General features: G+C 40.1%; 1 long non-coding RNA gene across 3 annotated transcripts in view; it reads left to right on the top strand.

The window, feature by feature from the left end:
* Positions 1 to 23,652, top strand: part of LOC127489155 (uncharacterized) — a 477,275-nt gene that overhangs the window by 347,490 nt on the left and 106,133 nt on the right. Inside the window, exon 1 of one of the 3 annotated variants that reach the window (XR_011384363.1) lies at positions 945 to 1,099. The exons of 1 other annotated variant lie outside the window; for it this stretch is intronic. This is a non-coding gene — a long non-coding RNA (uncharacterized lncRNA). Of the gene's footprint in view, positions 1 to 944; positions 1,100 to 23,652 lie in introns of those variants that run through there. One more of the 3 variants, XR_011384364.1, reaches the window with a different exon arrangement.

Here is a 23,652-nt window from a genome sequence, read left to right as displayed (position 1 = left end):
AAATTCAAGGAGAAAATCACATGACAATTTAATATTCAAAAACATTTAAAAATCAGCATGTAATTTTTAAAAACTGCTTGCAGTATAGTATAGAAGAGCAATGGCTTTCTTATTCAGATCAAAATTTTTAAAAGGATCCTACAACGAAAACCATGATTAATACAGAATCATTGACAGCTTTTACCCTGGAAGTAAACCTAGACCAGGAAGTCTCCACTAGTGCCAACTTCTTATTGGAGGAGTAGTTGGGGGCGAGGGGGAGAGCAAAAAGAAATAAAATAAGATGTAAAGATCAATTTCTTAACAATAAATTGCCAATATATTGGAGATATTTGTTTAGGGGGAATCCATAAAATCTAAAAACAAATAAACTGATAAATGAATTTAATGTTGTGGGAAAGATCAATGTTTTAAAAATCCATTAGATTACCAAGTGCCAGCAAGAAATAACTAGAAAATATAAAAGATCAATAGGCAGAGTAGAAAACAGAAGAAAAGAAAAAAAAAGAGTAAATTATGTTACATCTAAGTGTTATTCAAATCAATAAGTAATACAAACGACCCAAAAGAATGAGCAGAAATACAAGGAAAACGAAAGCGCCGGAAGTGGATAAACAGAACTGTAACTCACTGCAACAGGTTACCGCCAGCTCCAGGCAGCATCCGCAGGGAGAAGGACGGGGACCCAGGGCGAGGCCAGTGGGTAGCAGGAGCTCGGAGGTGAGAGCCCTCCAGCTGCCGGGAGGCAGAGCCCAGGGGCGGCCATTTCAGACCTGAACCCAGGTCTGTCTCTCGCTGTTCCCATCCAGGACAACTTGAAGTTAGGGGTCCTTGCTATGGGGGACGCTGATTGGCTCCGTGCTTTGTGACGTTCCGTGCACTCAAGGCTGGCAAACTGTCCAATCAGGCAAGGTGACGTCCACAGTGCATCAGCACGCAGGGCCTGGACTTCACAATCTTCTCAGAGTTTTGCCTGCAGAGTGAACTCCTGGGAGACAGCTCCGCCGCCAGGAGGCTCCCAAGCAAGTCGACCTCTGCAGCTCTCCACCTTCACTCACCGGGGACGCTGGGCACCTAGGAAGCTGACAACCGCGACATGGTGAGTGTGTGGACCTGGTTGTACCGAGAAGGGAAAATGGAGCCGAAGGCCAGGAGGACACAGGCCTCCGGCATCTGTGGGCTCCATATTGGCGCTGGCACAGGGCTTCCCCTCGGTCCCCTCAGACCCGTGGGTTGGGGGCTTTACCGGCACCCAGGACCCCCGAGGTCCTGCCCCTTCCCTGCTTGGGTGAGACTTCTCAGCCCGGAGTCCTAGCAGGCCAGCTGTGTGGCAGTAGCTCCACGTCTCCCCCGATTGTGCAGTGGGGACTGGGTGGTCTCTAGGGAGAATGTGGGCTCTGTGTATGTGGTTCATGCGGGACAGGCGCTGTCGGTTCCTCCTTCCCTCCCCACAGGGACCTGGTTCCCCCTAGTTTTCTCAATATGTGGCCTGCAGGGTATTTTCCAGGGCATTGACCTCTTTACACAGCTGTTTCTAGGATGTCTCACTCCTTCATATGTTTCCAATATCACAGTAACATAGACTGAGTAAGGTAGAAACAGAAGTTTTACTTGGCTTGGGGTTTTCACCCAGGTTTTAGAGAAGCAGAAAGACCCTGTAATTTGGTACTTGGGCATCGTCTTAGCACTTACACTTTCTCTGTACAGGGTGCCATCTCTATGTGCACTTTCAAAATAGAAATTTTGACCACTCAAATTTATGTGTGTTTTAAAAATGATTTTTCTTGCATGAAAGTCTTCCAAATCCTGTAGATATGTCTAGTTTACTAAGTTATTTTGGATTTACATTTTAATATAGGAGCCTGTTTAGTTTTGCTTGCTTAAATTTTTTTCAAGATTGTCAGAGTATTACTGACACAATTTGTGTATCATCAAGGTATGAAAACTGATGTTTTGCTATGTGAGGGACGTTAAAAAGTATGGACAATTCACGTTATCTTTTGATTACATTTTTTCATAAACTGTCTGGAATCCTCTTGTACATATACATTATGAAATGATTAAGAAAATCTAACATATCCATCACATTACATCCCTATGTTATTAAAGAATATGGAAGATATTAGCAAGTTGTGAGTATGTGATATCATAATCTGTGGGGAGCAACTCGGACTAGACTAAGTTACTGGAATTAAGACTTATTCTATGCATCTGCTCTCCCACAATATGTCGCTGAGAAGGGAGAAACAGCTTCTACACAGCTGCCTCCAGTTCAACCAATAAACAGCAGGACCTGCTCCTGATTGGAGGAGGGCAGCGTACTCGGCGTGTGGGTAGCAGAGTTGGGATTGGTGGAAGAGGACTATAAAGGAGGAGAGAGACAACATGCACCAGGAACATCTAAGGGGAACATCTGAGAGGAACACCTGTGCAGCCCCCAAGAGAGCTGGCCGGCGGTGTGCCGCTCCCCCGCGGAAGTGGGGAAAGTGGCCAGGGGGAACCGCCCTTCCACGGAGGTGGAAGGGATGGTAGCCAACCCGGGAAGAACCAGCAGCAAACCCGGGGAGGGCTGAGCAGACAAAAGAACAGCGCAGGGTCCTGTGTCGTTCCTCCACGAAGACGGGGAGCGACAATAATAAACTATTTACTGTGTTGAATATTAAGGTCTTGAAGTGTTAATTTTGTTAATTTATCTCATAACTGCAAATGTGTGTTCAGCTAACATTTTCCCATGTCCTTCACTCTCAGCCCATGACAACCACCATTCTATTCTGTGATTAAGTGCGACTTTCTTAGCTTACACATATGAGTGATATTGTGTGGCATTTATCTTTCTGTGCCTTATTGCAAATAGCCTAATGTCCACATTCATATTTTTGGATCCACATCCTGACAAAATGGAAGAATTTCCTTATTAAGGTTGTCTGTGATTCCTGTGTATGTGTGTTTATCACACTTTCTTTATTCATATGTTGACAGTGGGGTTGTCTCCATATCTTGTTCTTGTAGATAATGCTGCCAGTAATGTGGAGATAAAGGTATCTATTTGAGATATTGATTTGGTTTCCTTTGGATATACACGCAGTTGTGAGATTGCTTTGTCATATGTTCTATGTTTAATTTTGATTGAAGACCTACATAATGTTTTCTATATTGGATGTACCAATTTACTTTCTCAGCAACAATTTTTATATTCCTTTATTCCACCCTGGGCCAATGTTATCTTTTTACTTTTGGATAATTGTTTTAACATATATGAGATGATAATCACTGTGGTCTTAATTAGCATTGTAGTCTTCATTAGCTGTTTCTGAATCCCTTTTAAGTTACCTGTTGGCTACTTGTATATATTCAATGGAAAACTGTCAATTCTTTGTGCAATTTTTATTACAATATTTGTTTTTGAGTTGTTTGTGTTCAAACTCAGGTTGTCCAATGTTTTCTTCATTTCTTGCTTTATCTGTTCTGTTTTTCCGATCACATGCAGAATATTTCTTAGATTTTTTTCAGTCTTTGCTTTTGTCACCTATGCGTTTAGTGTCATATCTAAACAATCATTGTTGAGACTAATATCAATGAATTTGCTTCCATTTGTAAGGGGTTTTATATTCTCAGAGCTTTTATGTAAGCCTTCAATTCATTTTGATTTGACTTTCATGCCTGGGTAATATAAAGATATTATATTTCATTTTTGGCATGTAGATGAACAATTTTCCTCTGCTTTAGATGTGGTCACTAAACACTAAGTGGCAGGATCCAGGCAGAAACTGTCACAGTCCAGTTTTTCCCTAATCTGCCTTGTCTCCCAGACCCACTCTTCTGTGCTCTGCTGCTCTTCCCTATCTGCATGAAGAGACCTCAGAAGTGAGCATGCACAGAGAGAGACACATGAAGCAGTGTGCAATGTTGGGGAGAAGCAGAAACTATGTAGTAAAGGGGCAGGGCCCAGAAGGCTCTGTCTCCTTTCTCTGAAAGCCTTGGATATACAGAGGCACTTCAAAAATTCCCTGAGGGATTGACATTTGGCATGTGTTACAACCCTGCTTAGTATGTCCACATCCTATATTGGCATGCCTAGGTTACAGTCACAACTCTCAATTCCAGCTTTATGCTAATATGCACTTTTGGAGGGAGTGATGGCTGAAGTATGTGGGTCCCTGTAACCCACATGAGAGACTTGTATCATCTGGGAAGCAGAGCTGATGGGGTCCTCCATGCAGAGTGGATGAACATAAGGTGTTCCTTTGCTGCAATGTGTGTTGGTGATCTGGAAAATAACACTCCATCATGAACTTTGTATGTCAAACAATGATGCACAACTGAGAAAAGGAGCCCACTGAGGTATTCAGGCATTTTTTCAATTAGTCTATGCAGCTGCCATCCCAAGAGGGAAGAGGCCCAACTGGGATAGTCCCAGTCTGACCACATGGATGCAGGAGGTTTATTTAAATTTTGAAAATTAATTTTATTCACATTAAAGGCACAGTGATCTCTCATCCACTGTTCTCTCCAGATCGTCACAATAGCTGGAATTCAGCCAGGTTGTGATGTGAAAACATCAGGTTTTATGAAGTGAAAATCCCAGAACTCGGTGTGGGTGGCACAGACCCAAGTATCTGAGCTATTATATGCTGCCTCCTAGGATGCACTTTAGTAGGAAGCTGGATTGGAAGTGGAGTGGGACTCAAACCTACACACTCTAATATAGGATGTGGGTCTCAAAAGAGCCATCTTACATGCTGTTCCCCAATGCTCACCCCTCTGTTATTTTAAGAGGAGTCCTACAGTAGTCCAAACCAACTCTCCTGGCCCTGATGGTCATAGTCCCTGAAGTTAAGCTGTGCAGACCCTCAACACTCTAGAAAATACCCAAGTACATCCACGCAATGGAGTGTTCACAGAAGCAGCTTCCTGCTGTGCTTGTCACTCAGAACTATGAAGCTAAAGGTGTGCCATCAGGTGCTGTTCTGCCTGACACCTCTTCATCCACTTTCCACAAGCTGATACCACATCTGGCCATCCACATCAAAGTGGTCACTATTAGATGCTATGTTGAAGGGGGATCCCAAGTTGTCTCATTTCAGATAAACTTCATGTGTTGCTTCAGACACTCCTCGGCACTGATGTGGCTCATCCCCCCAGATAGTCTCCATAGCAGGTCCCTTGGCACAGTAGTTCATGCACCCCACAGGCACCTCTGTGGGTGACACTCATCTGTTTACTGGGCTCATAGCCTAGATAATTGTAACCTGTGGGCACTGAATCAGGTATTACTTCATCAGTGTGGTGAACCAGCCTGCTGGGTCATTGGCAAAAAGGAGGACAAGTCCTTAGTATACCTGCATGGTCAACATATTAAGGCAGGACTCTTCCTTTTACCATGAACCCTGGTATTGTTTCTCCCCACTTCTCATTTACCATTTCTCATCCTTGGTTGGCATGGACAGTCTGGAATATCTCTTCTCCACCATGCCTAATGCTTTGTACAGATGGGGTATGCTGATGAAGAGCCTGTGCATTTCCTCAATTACCTCTGCACCATCAACACTCAAGCAAGGCCATAGTAGAATTTGCCTCAGTTAATCACCACATAATGGCAGCATGTGTTTTGAAATTTGTATTTGTAACTTATTGCAGGTGGAAGCTTAACATCCTGCCTCACAACCATAATTCCAACCAGCCTATTTTTACAGGTTAAACAAAGAAATCATTTTCAGACTGCATTGATTTGCAAGAATGTGATAAAATAATTCTAGTGATATTAGGGTTAGATGTTTAATATGTTGGTAAATTTGCCTAGAGAGAGTGCCTGCCTTCTAATTTTGTATTAGAAAGGAAGGCAAGTTAGGGGTGACAACCATAGCATTATGTAGTGAGTAGTAGACAACTTTCCTGTTTGATTAACCCTTTGAACAGCCTGACATGGAATAGAAACTGCTCAAATGTTTGTTGAATGGGTAGAAATATCCAAGGAACCTGGAAGATATGAGAAAAACCCCAAAACCTATATTTTTTCAGTGATTTACTGTATACCCAGCTTTGGCTTCATGCTGTGGGAGCCAGTGCTGTGTCTAGGAATACTGATAGCAGCAGCAATTTATTGTGCTTCTTGTGAGCCAAGCATTCTGCACACATTTGTTTTTCATTCTCTCTGCTACTCTGTGAGTTGGACATTGTGGGTTTTTTATCCATAAGGAAACTGAGACCAAAAGAGGCCAAGCAGCTGGACAATAAACAGGAAGGTGTGCCCTTAACTCCTGTATTCTAAGGCCTGCTTGGCTCATAAAACATGCTATCTTGTGGGAAGTAAACATAATTAGGACAATTACAAATTAGCATGCTAGGGGATAATTGTATAGTATGCCTCTCTTTCTACATATTTGTGTGCTACCAGCATTTCATAAAGTGTGGGGTTTTGTCATGATTAAGTCTGTATGCTCTGAGTACTCGTTATAGCATTAAATCTCAATGTACAGCACATCAAGGACAGAGATCCTACATGAGGAGTAAGTGCACAGTGACTCCTGTTGTTGACTTTACAAATTGACACTCCTGTTTATGGCATCAGTAATCTCCCCATGCTCCAGTCATGAGTTTCCAAGGCTATGGAAGCCTCTTGAGTTCTCCAACTCTTATCTTGTTTAGACAAGGTCATAGTCAAAGTGGAGGTTCTCTCCTCCAGGGAAAGGTACTCAAACAGTATATTTCACTTTGTGTTTCTATGGGGGTGCAAACTGTTGAAATCTTTACTTAATGTATACTAAACTGATCTTCTGTAAAAAAAAAAAAAGAAATTATCAATTCCCAACTTGACTCTCACTGGGATTAAACATGACAATAGGTCTGATCTGATTTCATCAGCATCTAAAAAATCATCTATTATTTTTCACTTTATGTTTCTGTGTGGGAGCAAACTGTTGAAATCTTTACTTAATATATGCTAAACTGATCTTCTGTATATAAAGAGAATTGAAAATGAATCTTGATGTGAATGGAAGGGGAGAGGGAGTGGGAAAGGGGAGGATTGCGTGTGGGAGGGACGTTATGGGGGGGAAGCCATTGTAATCCATAAGCTGTACTTTGGAAATTTATATTCATTAAATAAAAGTTAAAAAAAAGAATTAAACAAAAAAAGTCTGTATGATCTGGAGTTAGATGCATGGATTGGAATCATTCCTGTGTGTGTAAAACTGGACATGTAGCCATGCATTTAAACATTTATTACAACTTCTTATAAAGTGTGGATGATAAAGGCACCTGCCTCCTTGTTGTGAGGGATATGTAACTTGTGTAAAATAATTCAGTGTGTGGTAGGCATTGCATCTCAGCAGGTTAAGCTACAGCTTGGAATGCTCACATCTCATATTGGAGTGCTGCTTTGAATGCTAGCAACCACCATTCAGCTAGCTATTGATGTACTTGGGAAAGCAGTAGAGGATGGTGCAAGGGCTTGAGTCCTGCCACACCTCTGGGAGGTTTGGATGGAGTTCCTGACTCTTGACTTTGGACTGATTCAGTCTTAAAGATGGGCACTTGATGATTGATCCAGTGGTTGGATGCTTTCTCCCTCTATTCTCCCTCATCACACTCTCCCCCATCTCTCTTTACCTCCTTCTTTATCTTTTACTTTGCCTTTTAAATAAAAACAAAATGGTTCAGTGTCTGACAAACTGTGGTTCTCATACAATGTAAGGTTTACAAATCCACTGATTTGTATCAGTTTTATTCATCTATCCTACACATCTCAAATGGTGATTTAAAATAGGTAAACAGTAAGTGTTTAATGAATAATATATTTTAATATGTAAATATCTAGGTCCAATTACATTAGAAAGATCCTCATTCTATTTTCACATGTAAAGCAAGATTGGGATGGACTGAATATGGGGCAACATAAACCCAGAGGCAGAGGGGAACCAGAAGGAATGGAGAAACTTTTGCAAAATGAATTATTGGAAAGTATGCTGGCTAAATAGTTCATTTACATGTTTTCTTACTAGTTTTAGAATGAATATACTCTCTCTGTTTTTCTTGGCAATCACAATATAATGTGACACACGTGTTGTGGCAATAGGACTCCATTCTAATGTTGATCCTACAAAGCTGTTTTACTGTTTCTTTGAATTAACACTGGATTCCACCTCACTTGCAATTTTCATTAGAGAGCTGCTATGGAAAATTTCTATACCTCTCAAGAAAGAGTAATACTGTCATGTAAGGCCAGGTGCATCACGCAAATCATCCCAATCAGATTTCTCAATGCTTGATATAATCAGAAAACTGTGTTTTCTTAGCTTCTTGGTAAAGTTCACTCATAAACTCAGAAGGAATTTATTGAAAATATGTGTGTCTGTCCATGCCTGTAGTGTAACAAGTGTAGTCTATGAATTCAGTCCGGTACTTTAGGAGTTTATAGGATTACTGAATGAAGCAAGGATATATATATATAATATATATATATATATATATAATATATATATAATAGATTTCTATTTAAAATGTATGATGGCTTTTGTACTTAAAATATGTTCTAGGTCTTTCATGTCAGTTAATTGAATTAACTGTTATTTTGTATCCTTGGAACTGCATTATGGAATATTTTCCTTTCATATTTCAAAGTAAATACCACAATTCTCAAAGATGGTTTTGTGATTCTGGTCATTGCTTACAACATGTTGCTGTGAAAATAATAGAATGGTTGCAATCTCATGGTTTTATTGACTGTGGGTTTGGGAGATTCCAAACTGGAGGAAAGAATAAGTTGAAATTCTACTGATTTTGCTCTTCATTGGAGCACTGCACAGCATAAAACCACTGCCCTTCCAAGCTTTCTTCAACCACACACCTCATTCTACCAAAGTCTTTTTTTGCATAGTCTATAATTCCATTTATACAAAAGAGGCAAATATATATGGAGAGATAGCAGTTTATGACTTACATGGGTCTGCCGGGTAAAATTGGTATAATTGGAGAAAGACTTCAAAAATGCTTGTAAGAACTTTTGGAGTGATGGGACTTCCCTAAAACTGGATTGTGGTGATGGTTTCCCACCGGTATACATTTACCAAAAGTCATTGAAGTATTGTTAGAATGTATGATTATTTTATGTATGTGATATACACAAACTTTAATTTCAATCTAAAAATTAAAACAAATGTATGCACAGTATTTTTACCTTTAACAGAAGAAAGAATAATCAGTGTTTTAATTCTATCTAGACAAGTAGTATAAAATATCAAATCAAATAATATAATATATATAAATAATATCTGATAATAATACTAACACTACTACCAGATATGTGCTGTCTCTATGTTAATTTGCTTGATCCAACCTGCCTATGAAGTAAAATAATCGTCTTCATTTTACATTAGAAGGGCACTTATCATGGTTTTATATTTTGCCTAAAGTAACACAAATTGTAGTTGGTAGAGGTACAATTTGATTTTTTTTGACAGGCAGTGTTAGACAGTGAGAGAGAGAGACAGAGAGAAAGGTCTTCCTTCCATTGGTTCACTCCCCTAATGGCCACTATGGCTGGTCCTGTGCTGATCCAAAGCCAGGAGCTGGATGCTTCCTCCCAGTCTCATGCAGGTGCAGGGACCCAAGCACTTGGGCCATCCTCCAATGCCCTCCCAGGCCACAGCAGAGAGCTGGACTGGAAGAGGAGCAACCGGGGCTAGTATCTGGCACCACAACTGGGACTAGAACCTGGGGTGCCAGCACCGCAGGCAGGGGATTAGCCAATTGAGCCACAGCATCAGCCAGTAGAGGTAGAATTTGAATCCTAACAACCTCTAGAGTCTGGCTGGCAATATCTGATAGGATGATGCCATGGATTTGCCATGCATTCTTCTACCTCAGAGCTTTTGCCCATTCTGTTTCCTTTAGAAGAACACACTTACACCCCTTTCTTCCAGTAATAACTCTTATTCATTTTTTGAAGTGGAACATAACTGTTTTCTGGAGTCTTTTTTTTACCCTCTTTTTATTTTTTATTTAGTAAATGTAAATTTTGAAAGTACAGTTAATCGATTACAATGGCTTCCCCCCCCTATAATTTCCCTCCCACTCACACCCCTCCCATCTCCCACTCCCTCTCCCATTCCATTCACATCAAGATTCTTTTCAATTATCTTTATATACAGAAGATCAATTCAGTATATATTAAGGAAATATTTCATCAGTTTTCAACCACACAGAAACACAAAGTGTAAAATACTGTTTCAGTACTAGTTATAGCATTACTTCACATTGGACAACACACTAAGGACAGATCCCACATGAGAAGTAAGTACACAGTGACTCCTGTTGTTGACTTACCAATTTCACACTCTTGTTTACGGCGTCAGTAACATCCCTAGGCTCTAGTCATGAGTTGCTAAGGCTCTGGAAGCCTTTTGAGTTCACCGACTTCGATCTTATTCTGACAGGGTCATAGTCAAAGTGGAAGTTCTCTCCTCCCTTCAGAGAAAGGTACCTACTTCTTTGATGTCCCTGTTCTTTCCACTGAGATCTCACTCGCAGAGGTCTTCCATTTAGGTCTTCTTTTTTTTTTTCCCCAGAGTGTCTTAGCTTTCCATGCCTAAAATACTCTCATGGGCTCTTCAGCCAGATCCGCATGCCTTAAGGGCTGATTCTGAGGCCAGAGTGCTATTTAGGACATCTGCCATTCTATGAGTCTACTGTGTATCCCACTTCGCATGATGGATCTTTCTCTCCCTTTTTGATTCTATCAGCTAGTATTAGCAAACACTAGACTTGTTTGTGTGATCCCTTTGACTCTTAGACCTATCAGTGTGATCAATAGTGAACTGAAATTGATCACTTGGACTAGTGAGATGGCATTGGTACATGCCACCTTGATGGGATTGTGTTGGAATCCCCTGACATGATTCTAACTCCACCCTTTGGGGCAAGTCCGATTGAGCATGTCCCAAATTGTACATCTCCTCCCTCTCTTATTCCCACTCTTACATTTAACAGGGATCACTTTTCAGTTAAAATTTAAAAACCAAAGAATAATTGTGTGTTAATTACCGAGTTCAACCAATAGTACTAGAACAAATCAAAGAGAAAATACTGAAATGGATATGGTGTTACATTGTACATCAACAGCCAGGACAAGAGCTGATCAAGTCATATTTTCTCATAGTGTCCATTTCACTTCAACAGGTTTCCCCTTTGGTGCTCACTTAGTTGTCGCTGATCAGGGAGAATATGTGATATTTGTCCCTTTGGGACTGGCTTAATTCACTCAGCATAATTTTTTCCAGATTCCTCCATCTTGTTGCAAATGACTGGGTTTCATTGTTTTAGACTGCGGTATAGTATTCTATAGGGTACATGTCCCATAATTTTTTTTTATCTTTTATTTAATGAATATAAATTTCCAAAGTACGACTCATGTGTTACAATGGCTTCCCCCCCATACCGTCCCTCCCACCCACAACCCTCCCCTTTCCCACTCCCTCTCCCCTTCCATTCACATCAAGATTCATTTTCGATTATCTTAATATACAGAAGATCAGCTTAGTATACCTTAAGTAAGTATTTCAACAGTTTGCTCCCACACAAAAACATAAAGTGAAAAATAATAGATGATTTTTTTTTAAATGATGATGAAATCAGATCAGACCTATTGTCATGTTTAATCCCAGTGAGAGTCAAGTTGGGAATTGATAATTTCTTTCTTTCTTTCTTTCTTTTTTTTTTTTTTACAGAAGATCAGTTTAGTGTACATTAAGTAAAGATTTCAGTCGTTTGCACCCCCATAGAAACACAAAGTGAAATATACTGTTTGAGTACTCGTTATAGCATTAAGCCTCAGTGTACAGCACGTTAAGGACAGAGATCCTACATGAGGAGTAAGTGCACAGTGACTCCTGTTGTTGACTTTACCAATTGACACTCCTGTTTATGGCATCAGTAATCTCCCTATGCACCAGTTATGAGTTTCCAAGGCTATGGAAGCCCCTTGAGTTCTCCGACTCTTATCTTGTTTAGACACGGTCATAGTCAAAGTGGAGGTTCTCTCCTCCCTTCAGAGAAAGGCACCTCCCTCTTTGAAGACCTGTTCTTTCCACTGGGATCTCACTCACAGAGATCTTTTTGCCAGAGTGTCTTGGCTTTCCATGCCTGAAATACTCTCATGGGCTTTTCAGCCAGATCCGAGTGCCTTTAGGGCTGATTCTGAGGCCAGAGTGCTATTTAGGACATCCGCCATTCTATGAGTCTGCTGAGTATCTCACTTCCCATGTTGGATCACTCTCCCCTTTATTTATTCTATCGGTTGGTGTTAGCAGATACTAGACTTGTTTATGTGCTCCCTTTGACTCTTAGTCCTTTCATTATGATCAATTGTGAACTGAAATTGATCACTTGGAGTAGTGAGATGGCATTGGCACATGCCACCTTGATGGGATTGAATTAGAATCCCCTGGTATGTTTCCAACTCTACCAATTGGGGCAAGTCAGCCCGAGCATGCCCCAAATTATACATCTCTTCCCTCTCTTATTCCCACTCTTATGTTTAACAGGGATCACATTTCAGTTAATTTTCAACACTTAAGAATAACTGTGTGATAATTACAGAATTAAACCAGTCATATTAAGTAGAACAGACAAAAAAAAAATACTATGAGGGATAATGTATTAAGTTGTCCATTAGCAGTCAGGGCTGGTTATTAACCCTTTATCTGGTGCATAGTTTGCAAATATTTTTTCCCATTCTGTCGGTTGTCTCTTCACTCTCCTGACTGTTTCTTTTGCAGTACAGAAACTTCTCAATTTGATGCAATCCCAAATGTTAATTTTGGCTTTGACTGCCTGTGCTTCTGGGGTATTTTCCAAGAAGTCTTTACCTGTGCCAATATCTTGAAGGGTTTCTCCAATGTTCTCTAATAACTTGATGGGGTATTTTCCAAGAAGTCTTTGCCAGTACCTATATCTTGCAGAGTTTCTCCAATGCTCTCTAATAATTTGATGGTGTTGGGTCTTAGATTTAAGTCTTTAATCCATGTTGAGTGAATTTTTGTGTAAGGTGAAAGGTAAGGGTCTTGCTTCATGGTTCTGCATGTGGAAATCCAATTTTCCCAGCACCATTTATTGAATAGACTGTCCTTACTCCAGGGATTGGTTTTGGATCCTTGATCAATAATAAGTTTGCTGTAGATGTTTGGATTGATTTCTGGTGTTTCTATTCTGTTCCATTGATCTATCCATCTGTTTCTGTACCAGTACCATGCTGTTTTTTTTTTTTTTCACCGTTCTACTTTACTTTATTTTCATTACAAATGAAATTAAGTATTTTAATGTAATTATTTAACATTTGGGCTTCCTCTTTTCTTTTTCTTTTTTTTTTAATTTTTTAAACTTTTATTTAATGTATATAAATTTCCAAAGTACGGCTTATGGATTACAATGGCTTCCCCCCATAAACGATGTTTATGGCATCAGTAATCTCCCTATGCACCAGTTATGAGTTTCCAAGGCTATGGAAGCCCCTTGAGTTCTCCGACTCTTATCTTGTTTAGACACGGTCATAGTCAAAGTGGAGGTTCTCTCCTCCCTTCAGAGAAAGGTACCTCCTTCTTTGAAGACCTGTTCTTTCCACTGGGATCTCACTTACAGAGATCTTTCATTTAGGTGTGTTTTTTTTGTTTTGTTTTTTACCAGAGTGTCTTGGCTTTCCATGCCTGAAATACTCTCATGGGCTTTTCAGCCAGATCCTAATGCCTTTAGGGCTGATTCTGAGGCCAGAGTGCTGTTTAGGACATCCGCCATTCTATGAGTCTGCTGAGTATCTCGCTTCCCATGTTGGATCACGCTCCCCTTTATGTATTCTATCAGTTAGTATTAGCAGGTACTAGACTTGTTTATGTGCTCCCTTTGACTCTTAGTCCTTTCATTATGATCAACTGTGAACTGAAATTGATCACTTGGACTAGTGAGATGGCATTGGTACATGCCACCTTGATGGGATTAAATTGGAGTCCCCTGGTATGTTTCTAACTCTACCATTTGTGGCAAGTAAGCTTGAGCATGTCCCAAATTATACATCTCTTCCCTCTCTTATCCCCACTCTTATGTTTAACAGGGATCACATTTCAGTTAAATTTCAACACTTAAGAATAACTGTGTATTAATTACATAATTAAACCAGTCATATTAAGTAGAACAGACAAAAAAAACTACTAAGAGGGATAATGTATTAAGTTGTTCATTAACAGTCAGGGCTATGCTGATCAAGTCACCGTTTCTCATAGTGTCCATTTCACTTCAACAGGTTTCCTTTTTGGTGTTCAGTCAGTTGTCACCGATCAGGGAGAACATATGGTATTTGTCCCTTTGGGATTGGCTTATTTCACTCAGCATGATGTGTTCCAGATTCCTCCATTTTGTTGCAAATGACTGGATTTCGTTGTTTCTTACTGCAGTATAGTATTCTAAAGAGTACATATCCCATAATATCTGTATCCAGTCTACCGTTGATGGGCATTTAGGTTGGTTCCAGGTCTTGGCTATTGTGAATTGTGCTGCGATAAACATTATGGTGCAGGCCGCTTTTTTGTTTGCTAATTTAAATTCCTTTGGGTAAATTCCAAGGAGTGGGAAGGCTGGGTCGAATGGTAGGGTTATATTCAGGTTTCTGAGGAATCTCCAGACTGACTTCCATAGTGGCTTCACCAGTTTAAATTCCCACCAACAGTGGGTTAATGTCCCTTTTCCCGCACATCCTCGCCAGCATCTGTTGTTGGTAGATTTCTGTATGTGAGGCATTCTAACCGGGGTGAGGGGAAACCTCATTGTGGTTTTGATTAGCATTTCCCTGATTGCTAGTGATCTTGAACATTTTTTCATGGTCTGTTGGCCATTTGGATTTCCTCTTTTGAAAAATGTCTATTGAGGTCCTTGGCCCATCTCTTAAATGGGTTGTTGGTTTTGTTTTTGTGGAGTTTCTTGATCTCTTTGTAGATTCTGGTTATTAACCCTTTATCTGGTGCATAGTTTGCAAATATTTTTTCCCATTCTGTTGGTTGTCTCTTCACTCTCCTGACTGTTTCTTTTGCAGTACAGAAACTTCTCAATTTGATGCAATCCCAATAGTTGATTTTGGCTTTGACTGCCTGTGCCTCCCGGGTCTTTTCCAAAAACTCTTTGCCTGTGCCAATATCTTGAAGGGTTTCTCCAATGTTCTCTAATAACTTGATGGTGTCAGGTCATAGATTTAGGTCTTTAATCCATGTTGAGTGAATTTTTGTGTAAGGTGTAAGGTAGGGGTCTTGCTTCTGCTTCTGCACATGGAAATCCAGTTTTCCCAGCACCATTTATTGAATAGACTGTCCTTGCTCCAGGAATTGGTTTTAGATCCTTGATCAAATATAAGTTGGCTGAAGATGTTTGTTTGATTTCTGGTGTTTCAATTCTGTTCCATTGGTCTATCCATTTGTTTCTGTACCAGTACCATGCTGTTTTGATTACAACTGCCCTGTAGTATGTCCTGAAATCTGGTATTGTGATGCCTCCGGCTTTGTTTTTGTTGTACAAGATTGCTTTAGCTATTCGAGGTCTCTTGTGCCTCCATATAAATTTCAGCACCATTTTTTACAGAACTGAGAAGAAGGTCTTCGGTATCTTGATTGGTATTGCATTGAATCTATAAATTGCTTTTGGGAGAATGGACATTTTGATGATATTGATTTTTCCAATCCATGAGCATGGAAGATTTTCCCATTTCTTGGTATCCTCTTCTATTTCTTTCTTTAAGGTTTTGTAATTCTCATCATAGAGATCATTAACATCCTTGGTTAAGTTTATTCCAAGGTATTTGATTGTTTTTGTAGCTATTGTGAATGGGATTGATATTTGCTGTTCTTTCTCAGCCATGGCATTTCCTTTGTATACAAAGGCTGTTGATTTTTGTGCATTGATTTTATACCCTGCTACTTTGCCAAAATCTTCTTTGAGTTCCAATAGTCTCTTAGTAGGGTTCTTTGGGTCCCCTAAATAAAGAATCGTATCATCTGCAAAGAGGGATAGTTTGAGTTCTTCCTTCCCAATTTGTATCCCTTTAATTTCTTTTTCTTGCCTAATAGCTCTGGCTAGAACTTCCAGAACTATATTGAATAGCAGTGGTGAGAGTGGGCATCCCTGTCTGGTACCAGATCTCAGTGGAAATGCTTCCAACTTTTCCCCATTCAATAGGATGTTGGCTGTGGGTTTTTCATAGATTGCTTTGATTGTATTGAGGAATGTTCCTTCCAAACCCAGTTTCCTTAGAGTTTTCATCATGAACGGGTGTTGTATTTTATCGAATGCTTTCTCGGCGTCTATTGAGAGAATCATATGGTTTTTCTTCTGCGGTCTGTTAATGTGGTGTATCACATTGATTGTTTTGCGCACATTAAACCATCCCTGCATACCAGGGATAAATCCCACTTGGTCTGGTTGGATGATCTTTCTGATGTGTTGTTGTATTCTATTGGCCAGAATTTTATTGAGGATTTTTGCATCTGGGTTCATCAGGGATATTGGTCTGTAATTCTCTTTCAATGCTGCATCTTTTTCCAGCTTAGGAATTAAGGTGATGCTGGCTTCATAGAAAGAATTTGGGAGGACTCCCTCTTTTTTGTTTGTTCTGAATAGTTTGAGAAGAATTGGAGTTAGTTCTTCTTTAAATGTCTGGTAGAATTCAGCAGTGAATGCATCTGGTCCTGGGCTTTTCTTTGTTGGGAGGGCCTTTATTACTGTTTCAATTTCTGTCTCAGTTATGGGTCTGTTTAGGTTTTCTATGTCTTCCTGGTTCAATTTAGGTAGGTTGCATGTGTCCACGAATCTATCCATTTCTGATAGGTTTCCCTGTTTGCTGGCATACAAGTCCTTGTAGTAATTTCTGATGATTCTTTTTATTTCTGTAGTGTCTGTTGGTACGTTTTCTTTTTCATCTCTGATTTTATTGATTTGGGTCTTTTCTCTTCTTTTTTTAGTTAGTTGGGCCAATGGGGTGTCAATTTTGTTTATTTTTTCAAAAAACCAGCTCCTCGTTTGGCTGATTTTTTGTAATTTTTTTTTTTGGATTCAATCCCGTTGATTTCTTCTCTGATTTTAATTATTTTTCTTCTCCTACTAGATTTGGGTCTGGTTTGCTGTAGGTTTTCTAGGTCCTTGAGGTGAATTGAAACCTCATCTATTTGATGCCTTTCCAATTTCTTTTTTTTATTTTTTTGTTTTATTTATTTTTTATTTTTTTGACAGGCAGAGTGGACAGTGAGAGAGAGAGACAGAGAGAAAGGTCTTCCTTTTGCCGTTGGTTCACCCTCCAATGGCCACCGTGGCCGGCGCACTGCGGCCAGCGCACCGCGCTGATCTGATGGCAGGAGCCAGGAGCCAGGTGCTTTTCCTGGTCTCCCATGGGGTGCAGGGCCCAAGCACCTGGGCCATCCTCCACTGCACTCCCTGGCCACAGCAGAGGGCTGGCCTGGAAGAGGGGCAACCGGGACAGAATCTGGCGCCCTGACCAGGACTAGAACCCGGTGTGCTGGTGCCACTAGGCAGAGGATTAGCCTAGTGAGCCGCGGCGCCGGCCATCCAATTTCTTGATGTAGGCACCTATTGACATAAACTTTCCTCTGAACACTGCTTTTGCTGCATCCCATAAGTTTTGGTATGTTGTGCTGTTATCCTCATTTACTTTCAAAAGGTTTTTGATTTCTCTTTTAATTTCTTCTATGACCCATTGTTCATTCAGGAGCATGTTGTTCAATCTCCCTATGTTTGTGTATGCTCTAGGGATTCCTAGTTGCTAATTTTCAACTTCATTCCTTTATGGTCTGAGAAGCTGCATGGTATGATTCTAATTCTTTTGAATTTGCTGAGACTTGCTTTATGGCCTAGTATGTGGTCAATCCTAGAGAAGATTCCATGTACTGCTGAGAAGAATGTAAAATCTTTAGCTGTAGTATTGAAAGTTCTGTATATATCTGTTAGATCCATTTGGGCTATAGTGTCGTTTAAATCTACTGTATCCTTGTTGATCTTCTGTCCCATTGATCTGTCTATTTCTGAGAGTGGATTATTGAAGTCCCCCAGTACTATTGTATTGGGGTCTAAGTCTCCCTTTAAGTCCGTTAACAAATCTTTTAGATAAACCGGTGCCCTGTAGTTAGGTGCATATACATTGATAATTGTTATATCTTCTTGTTTTATTGATCCCTTAATCATTATATAGTGTCCGTCTTTGTCACTCTTAATAGTTTTTGTGGTAAAGTTTATGTTGTCCAATATTAAGATGGCTATGCCCGCTCTTTTTTCATTTCTGTTGGCATGGTATATCTTTTTCCAGCCTTTCACTTTCAGTCTGTATGGATCTTTGTTGTAAAGATGCGTTTCTTGTAAGCAGCAAATAGATGGGTTTTGTTCCTTAACCCAATCAGCCAATCGGTGTCTTTTAACTGGACAGTTCAGGCCATTCACGTTCAGTGTGACTAATGATAAGTGGTAACTTTGCCCTGCCATTTGCCAAAGATAAGTTCTAATATATGCTTTGAATTCCCTGTGATCTTTTGCTGTGAGGTTTCCTTCCTTTACCTTCTTTCATATTGATGACCGTGTTTCTGTGTTGCTGTGTGTAATACATCTTTAAGCATCTTTTGCAGGGCTGGACGAGTGGCAACAAATTCTTTCAATTTCTGTTTGCTATGAAAAGTCTTTATTTCACCTTCATTCACAAATGAGAGCTTAGCAGGATATAATATTCTGGGCTATATCTCGCCATTCCCTCCTAGCTTGTAGTTTCTGATGAGAAGTCAGCTGTGAGTCTGATTGGAGATCCTCTGAGTGTAATTTGACGATTCTCTCTTGCACATTTTAGGATCTTTTCTTTATGTTTCACTGTGGAGAGTTTAATTACAATGTGTCGTGGTGAGGATCTCTTTTGGTCGTGTTTATTAGGGGTTCTGTGAGCTTCCTGTACTAAGATTTCTCTGTCCTTCTCCAAACCTGGGAAATTTTCTGCTAATATCTCACTAAAAAGGCCTTCTAATCCTTTCTCCCTCTGCATGCCTTCAGGAACTCCTAGAACCCGAATGTTGGTTTTTTTAATAGTATCCTGCAGATTCCTGACAATATGTTTTAGATTTCTAATTTCCTCTACTTTTCTTTGGTCTGACTGTATCCTTTCCTGTTCTCTGTCTTCTAAGTCCGATATTCTCTCTTCTGCTTCACCCATTCTGTTCGTAAGGCTCTCTATTGTGTTTTTCATTTGATCTATTGAATTCTTCACTTCATTATGATTTCTCATCACTATCACAGTTTCCTGTTGTACTAGTTGTTTTGTTTCATTTTGATTCCTCCTTAATATTTCATTTTCACGAGAGAGATTTTCTATCTTGTCCATTAAGGATTTGTGTAGTTCCAGAATTTGTTTTTGAGAACTTCTTAATGTTCTTATCAATTTTTTGAGATCTGCTTCTTGCATTTCTTCTATCTCATCATCTTCATAATCTTGAATTGGGGTGTCTTTTTCATTTGGGGGCGTCATGGTGACTTCCTTGTTTCTATTATCTTGGTTTTTGCGTTTGTTATTTGGCATATTGGAGATATTTGGTTTCTTCACTGTGGTGCTTTTTCTTGTTATACTATGACTCTAGATTAAGTGGACTGTCTGTTTTTGATGGAGCCTTAGAGGCTTGAGATGTGTATGGCCTGAGAGCTCTGTTTGGTGTGCCAAAGGTGACACTCCCAGGTTAGGCGTGATAGATCTCTCTCTCTTTCTTTTTTTGATTCAAAAGGAAAGTAATTCCGCACAGCTGAACGAAGTTGGAGGTAGTTAGCAGGCAAATGATATACCCACAGGAGCCAGAGATCAGAAGCTCTTTCCCAAGGACCACACAGGGAATCTGTTCGGCCCTCAGAGTGGGCTCAAATTCTCCTTCAGTCTCCCACTGGGTTGCCAAAGTTACGGAATTGTAGCATCTCTGGAGAGTACTCACGTGAATTCTGTGAGTTCTCTCCCCCACCGTCTCTGTTTTCACAGTCTCAGTTCAGTAGCACCACAAATTTACTAGATCCTAATCTCCTGTTAATTCGCCCCACCCAGAGTCAGGTTTTTCTGCTAGGCTCAGGGCCGGTGCAGACCTGAGGTCACTCTGCTTATGACGTATGTCCAAGATGGTGCCTGCTCTTTGTCTTGCTCACCCTTGAGAGGTGAGCGGAGAGAGAGAAACCCGTGTCCGTACCAGTCACCTTTTTTTTCCCCCCCCTCTCTCTTCCAGTTAGCCTGGTGAACTTTTCCCCCCCGGGGGTCATTCCCTCTAGTCTCCTCTCTCCGCTTGCCTGCCGGTGTCTCGGGCTATTGAGGTTCGGCTCACCTTGCGTTCCAGCGCTGGTGTGTTGAGTCTGCCGCTGGTGTCCCGAACTGTGGGCTCCCACGCTCTCCACGCAGGTCCACTGTGAATCACGCGTTCTGGAAGAGTTTCTTCTGCTGTTTCCTCCCCTACTCTTCCTTGAACCTGCAGTATCTCCACTTTTATTAAACTGTCTCTCCCCGGACTATCAGTGTGCTCCCTTCCTATTCCGCCATCTTGCCTCCCTTAGTACCATGCTGTTTTGATAACAACTGCCCTGTAGTATGTCCTGAAATCTGGTATTGTGATGCCTCTGGCTTTGTGTTTGTTGTACAAGAATGATTTAACTATTCTAGGTCTCCTGTGACTCCATATGAATTTCAGCATCATTTTTTCTAAATCTGAGAATGTCTTTGGTATTTTGATTGGTATCACATTGAATCTATAAATTGCTTTTAGGAGAATGGACATTTTGATGATATTGATTCTTCCAATTCATGAGCATGGAAGATTTTTCCATTTCTTGATATCCTCTTCTATTTCTTTCTTTAAGGTTTTGTAATTCTCATCAAAGAGATCATTAACATCCTTGGTTAAGTTTATTCCAAGGTATTTGATTGTTTTTGTAGCTATTGTGAATGGGATTGATATTTGCTGTTCTTTCTCAGCCATGGCATTTCCTTTGTATACAAAGGCTGTTGATTTTTGTGCATTGATTTTATACCCTGCTACTTTGCCAAAATCTTCTATGAGTTCCAATAGTCTCTTAGTAGGGTTCTTTGGGTCCCCTAAATAAAGAATCGTATCATCTGCAAAGAGGGATAGTTTGAGTTCTTCCTTCCCAATTTGTATCCCTTTAATTTCTTTTTCTTGCCTAATAGCTCTGGCTAGAACTTCCAGAACTATATTGAATAGCAGTGGTGAGAGTGGGCATCCCTGTCTGGTACCAGATCTCAGTGGAAATGCTTCCAACTTTTCCCCATTCAATAGGATGCTGGCCGTGGGTTTTTCATAGATTGCTTTGATTGTATTGAGGAATGTTCCTTCCATACCCAGTTTGCTTAGAGTTTTCATCATGAACGGGTGTTGTATTTTATCGAATGCTTTCTCGGCGTCTATTGAGATAATCATTTGTTTTTTCTTCTTCAGTCTGTTAATGTGAACATTGAACGATCCCTGCATACCAGGGATAAATCCCACTTGGTCTGGTTGGATGATCTTTCTGATGTGTTGCTGCATTCTCTTGGCCAGAATTTTATTGAGGATTTTTGCATCTGGGTTCATCAGGGATATTGGTCTGTAATTCTCTTTCAATGCTGCATCTTTTTCCAGCTTAGGAATTAAGGAGATGCTGGCTTCATAGAATTTGAAAGGATTCCCTCTTTTTTCAATTGTTCTGAATAGTTTGAGAAGAATTGGAGTTAGTTCTTCTTTAAATGTCTGGTAGAATTCAGCAGTGAATCCATCTGGTCCTGGGCTTTTCTTTGTTGGGAGGGCCTTTATTACTGTTTCAATTTCTGTCTCAGTTATGGGTCTGTTTAGGTTTTCTATGTCTTCCTGGTTCAATTTAGGTAGGTTGCATGTGTCCAGGAATCTATCCATTTCTGATAGGTTTCCCTGTTTGCTGGCATACAAGTCCTTGTAGTAATTTCTGATGATTCTTTTTATTTCTGTGGTGTCTGTTGTTACGTTTCCTTTTTCATCTCTGATTGTATTGATTTGGGTCTTTTCTTTTTTAGTTAGTTGGGCCAATGGGGTGTCAATTTTGTTTATTTTTTCAAAAACGAACTCCTCATTTGGCTTATTTTTGTAATATTTTTTGGATTCAATCCTGTTGATTTCTTCTCTGATTTTAATTGTTTCTCTTCTCCTACTAGATTTGGGTCTGGTTTGCTGCAGTTTTTCTAGATCCTTGAGATGCATTGAAAGCTCATCTATTCGGTGCCTTTCCAATTTCTTGATGTAGGCACCTATTGCTATAAGCTTTCCTCTGAACACTGCTTTTGCTGTATCCCATAAGTTTTGGTATGTTGTGCTGTTATCCTCATTGACTTCCAAAAGGTTTTTGATTTCTCTTTTGATTCCTTCTATGACCCATTGTTCATTCAGGAGCATGTTGTTCAATCTCCCTATGTTTGTGTATGCTCTAGGGATTCCTGAATTGCTAATTTCCAACTTCATTCCTTTATGGTCTGAGAAGCTGCATGGTATGATTCTTTTTTTTTTTATTTTTTTTTATTTTTTTTTTATTTTTTTTTAAACTTTTATTTAATGCATATAAATTTCCAAAGTACGACTTATGGATTACAATGGCTTTCCCCCCATACCGTCCCTCCCACCCACAACCCTCCCCTCTCCCACTCCCTCTCCCCTTCCATTCACATCAAGATTCATTTTCGATTATCTTAATATACAGAAGATCAGCTTAGTATACATTAAGTATGGATTTCAACAGTTTGCTCCCACACAGAAACATAAAGTGAAAAATAATAGATGATTTTTTTTAAATGATGATGAAATCAGAGCAGACCTATTGTCATGTTTAATCCCAGTGAGAGTCAAGTTGGGAATTGATAATTTCTTTTTTTTTTTTTTTTTTTTTTTTTTACAGAGGATCAGTTTAGTATGCATTAAGTAAGGATTTCAACAGTTTGCACCCCCATAGAAACACAAAGTGAAATATATTGTTTGAGTACTCGTTATAGCATTAAATCTCAATGTACAGCACATTAAGGATAGAGATCCTACATGAGGAGTAAGTGCACAGTGACTCCTGTTGTTGACTTTACCAATTGACACTCCTGTCTATGGCATCAGTAATCTCCCTATGTTCCAGTCATGAGTTTCCAAGGCTATGGAAGCCCTCTGAGTTCTCCGATTCTTATCTTGTTTAGACAAGGTCATAGTCAAAGTGGAGGTTCTCTCCTCCCTTCAGAGAAAGGTACCTCCTTCTTTGATGGCCTGTTCTTTCCACTGGGATCTCACTCGCAGAGATCTTTTGCCAGAGTGTCTTGGCTTTCCATGCCTGAAATACTCTCATGAGCTTTTCAGCCAGCTCCGAATGCCTTTAGGGCTGATTCTGAGGCCAGAGTGCTATTTAGGACATCTGCCATTCTATGAGTCTGCTGAGATTCTCACTTCCCATGTTGGATCACTCTCCCCTTTATTTACTCCATCAGTTAGCGTTAGCAGGTACTAGACTTGTCTATGTGCTCCCTTTGACTCCCAGTCCCTTCACCATGACCAACTGTGAACTGAAACTGATCACCTGGAACAGTGAGATGGCATTGGTACATGCCACCTCGAT

The sequence above is a fragment of the Oryctolagus cuniculus genome, chromosome 19, assembly GCF_964237555.1.
Source record: "Oryctolagus cuniculus chromosome 19, mOryCun1.1, whole genome shotgun sequence".
Lineage (NCBI taxonomy): Eukaryota > Metazoa > Chordata > Mammalia > Lagomorpha > Leporidae > Oryctolagus > Oryctolagus cuniculus.
Note: the sequence above shows the minus strand (reverse complement) of the source record. Positions and strands in the feature narration are given on the sequence as shown.